This window comes from Suricata suricatta, chromosome 7 (assembly GCF_006229205.1).
Source record: "Suricata suricatta isolate VVHF042 chromosome 7, meerkat_22Aug2017_6uvM2_HiC, whole genome shotgun sequence".
Taxonomy (NCBI): domain Eukaryota; kingdom Metazoa; phylum Chordata; class Mammalia; order Carnivora; family Herpestidae; genus Suricata; species Suricata suricatta.
The window spans coordinates 29,318,515-29,322,093 of record NC_043706.1 but is presented as its reverse complement, the minus strand read 5'-3'; the positions used below and the strand labels follow the sequence as shown (position 1 = coordinate 29,322,093).

General features: G+C 49.5%; 1 protein-coding gene, 1 long non-coding RNA gene and 1 pseudogene across 2 annotated transcripts in view; 2 read left to right on the top strand and 1 right to left on the bottom strand.

The window, feature by feature from the left end:
- Positions 1-559, bottom strand: part of LOC115295440 — a 32,338-nt pseudogene extending 31,779 nt beyond the window's left edge.
- LOC115295435 (class I histocompatibility antigen, Gogo-B*0103 alpha chain-like) overlaps positions 1-3,579 on the top strand; it is a 157,910-nt gene that overhangs the window by 79,227 nt on the left and 75,104 nt on the right. The gene's annotated exons all lie outside the window — the stretch shown is intronic.
- LOC115295444 overlaps positions 334-3,579 on the top strand; it is a 15,470-nt gene continuing 12,224 nt past the window's right edge. Inside the window, exon 1 of the long non-coding RNA XR_003910398.1 lies at positions 334-894. This is a non-coding gene — a long non-coding RNA (uncharacterized LOC115295444). The remainder of the gene's footprint in view (positions 895-3,579) is intronic.

The window sequence follows — 3,579 nt, the reverse complement described above, 5'->3', positions numbered from 1 at the left end:
TCCGCGTCTGCTCCTCCCAATACTCCGGTCCCTCCTGCTTTATCCACGGCGCCCGCGGCTCCTCCCTCGGATTTGGATTGTCGGTGTCGAACCGCACGAACTGCGTGTCATCCACGTAGCCCACTGAGATGAAGCGGGGCTCCCCGCGGCCGGGCCGGGACACCGCGGTGGAGAAATACCTCAGGGAGTGGGAGCCTGCGGGCGCGGAGGGGTGAGACCCGACCGACCCTCCTCCCGGCGCGGGGCCCGGGTCCCAGGGGGAGGCGGCCGGGAGGGCAGGGGGAGGGGACCCGAGTGCGGGAGAGCAGGGCGGAGTAGGGGAGGGACGGGGAGGACAGGCTGGGGCCGGGGTCGGGTCGGGGTCTGGGGCGGGGCGGCAGACAGATCCCTTCCCCCGGGTCCCGCGTCTCCGCAGGGCGGTCCCCGGGCTCCTTCACCGCAGAGTCCTTTCCCTCTTGACCCAGCACTCACCCGCCCAGGTCTGGGTCACGGCCAGGGCTCCCGACAGCAGCAGGAGGAGAGTTTGGGGCATCATGACCCGCATCCTTGGGATCTCGGGACACTGTGAGTCGCAGGGGGCGGGGGCGGAAACTTTATATCCCAAACTGCGGCGCCGCTGATTGGCTTCTCCGGAAACCGACAGCAATAGGAGTGTGAACGGAGGCTGGGTCATCAGTATCCAGGCAGAAGGACTTGACACAGGTTGTGACAGGGAGAAGTGAAACCAGGGAGGATGGGGACTCCCCAACATTGGGCTTCCCCGCCCCAGACACCGCCCTGGGGCCTGAGACCCTGAGAGGTTGACGGGGGACCTGGGACTTTGCCCGAAGCCTCACCTACTACACAGAGCGCTCTCCGTCACACTGTGTCCCTGAGTCGTGGCCCAGGAGCTGTGTGAGTCAGTGATTCGCCAACACTTTGTTCTCAGATCATTGATACAGTCTTACCAATTAGTGAGGATCCCAGAAATGAGTTTGTGTGTGGGGGTTATATCTATCCGTATTTACCACACTAGGAATAAAACAGGTTTAAATATTACTAATTCATTCACAGTCATATGAAAACAGAAATATTGTTTTTATGAAAAATAATGATTTTCCCAAATAAACAAGGCAGTGAGAAGAGTGGATTTTCCTTCATTTTACATTTTGAAGATCATTCTCTTATCTGTCTCATTAGTAGACCACTAGATGTTCAGATTTGCTTCTGCATCTATTGTGCTGTTTGTGTTGAAGCATTTGAAAAAACTTATGTCCTTGACCAAATATAGGAGAATAGTATGTCATAACCTTTTCAGATAAGTGTGAATATGCATCTTTGATACTATATTAAAACTACACAAGTTGTATTTTCTCTGAGGTTATTTGCAAACTAGATTCTGAAACAGTATCTCTGACTGTCTCCTGTGTTACATTAACCCCATAGGCCCATCTGCATGCTGAATAGATTTTGTACTGATGCAGGATTGTTTTTGAGTAACATGTTGTGTGTTGCACTATGTAACACCAGTGTTCCAGCGTTGATTAGAGTGTAATTGAATTATCAAAAAGTCATTTGTTTGGGGCACCTGGGTGGGTCAACTGTTTAAACGCCTGGCCATGGCTGACGTCATGAGCTCATGATTCATGAGTTGTAGCCCCACGTTGAGCTCTGTGCTGACAGCTCAGAGCCTGGAGCCTGTTTAGGATTCTGTGTCTCCCTCTCTCTCTCTGCCCCACCCTGCTTGTACTCTGTCTCTCTCTTGAAAGAGAATGAATAAATGTTAAAAATGTTTTAAAAAGTCATTTGTTTTAACATTACCACAAATTCCAACAGGAAAGTTGGTCAGTACAGAAGATGTGAAGGTTCTGGGAGGATCACAGGGTAAATGGGATGGGCTACATGGTGACGGGTACTAAGGAGGACACTTGTGATGAGCACTGGGTGTTGTGTGTAGTGATGCATCACTCAGTTCTACACTGCAGGTTAACTAACTAGAATTTAAATAAAAAAGCTTGAGAAAAACAAAGTAATGATAAAGAAGCAGTGACTGCTCACATTAAGCAGCACAGGGAGATGTTTGGTATTTTGTGGGTCGTACTGTGGCTTGTTTGTGTCTGTAATTAGACACAGTAGTGTCACAGTTTCAGAGTGTCCTTGTGTGTTGATGTCCTGTGAGATGACTGGTCATGTCCCAGTAGAATAACATGGCCCAGGGGTGACATCAGCCAGCTTCTGACCCCACTGAGGCCCAGCTGTCAGAGTCAGACCATTCCCGGTGTGGGGGCTGCTGTTTCTGCTGTCTTCATTCCATATTTTAAAATAACTATGACCCGTTACTAATAATTAAAGAATTCCTGTTTTGGGAGCCTGGGTAGCTCAGTCGGTTAAGGGTCGGACTCCTGATCTCATGGTGTGTGCGACGGAGCCCGTGTCAGGCTCTACTGACGGCGTGGATCCTGCTTGGGATTCTCTCTCTTCATCTCTCTGTCTCTGCCCCTCCTCTATTCACTCTGTCTCTCTTTGTCTCAGTATAAATAAGTAAAGTTTTAAAAAATCTGGAAGGACTTTTAAATTCTTAAATTCCCTAATATCCTATTAGGGTTCTGAACTGTTCACTTCTTCTTGTATCACCTCCTGAGGAGAAGCTTTCCCACACCTCACGGATCGTGTAACACATTCACACTAAAACTACTCCCAGATTTAGGGTGAGCCTGAGGGTTAACGTGTTATAAGCGGGAATCTTGGTCATTCTCATTCCAGACCCTCGTTCCAATATTTAGCCCTTTTTCATACAGCACCTCATTCCTGTCTCCTAACATGTCTGCCAGATTTGTACTGTTCTCTGTATCTTCTAAGAGGCCAATCTCCTCAGGAAAATCGGAAGCAAAGGAGAGAAAGGAAGAGTAATTTATACTGAGAGCAAAAAAGTAACCATGGAGCAGGAAATAAGAGGGACTTAGCAGGATGCGTGCGGAGAGTGTACTTCCTGAAATCTCCACTCTGGCACATTGTCTCTCTCCCCTCCGCACACACACACCCGTGGGCCCACGTCCTGCTACTCTCCACACTCAGGCGGAGATCTCTGTGAAGTCTGTGCAGCATTGTATGGCCCTGGCCCAAGTCCTGGTGGAACAGAATTTCTCAGCCCTGGTGGAACAGAATTTCTCAGCCATTGCCACCCACCGTAGAACACCCCAGGAGGAGAGGGGAGTCAGAGATGAAAAGATGTTTCATGTCCTTGGGAGAAAATGAGGCCACTGAGAGAAGGACTGTCAACATTTTTCTAATTTCCTTTCTGACAAAGGCTTTTTTGGTATCAGTATTTAAAGATTTTTAACAATGAAATCTTGTGGCCACCAACCTATGTGGCTGAGACATAGACATTGAGCAGGTGAACACGGCCATCAACTACCACCTGTCTGAGGATCCCCACACCCTCCTGCATCAGGTCAGCTGCGCACCCACATGGGCACCCCAGCTTCCCCTCCCGCCCTCTATTTCCTGTGTCTTTATACCTTACATCTGTGTTCCTCCTTTTCGGTGTCTTCCTACTTTGGAGTCTTCCAGTGCCATCCTCTGTCTCCTTCCAGGAGGCCT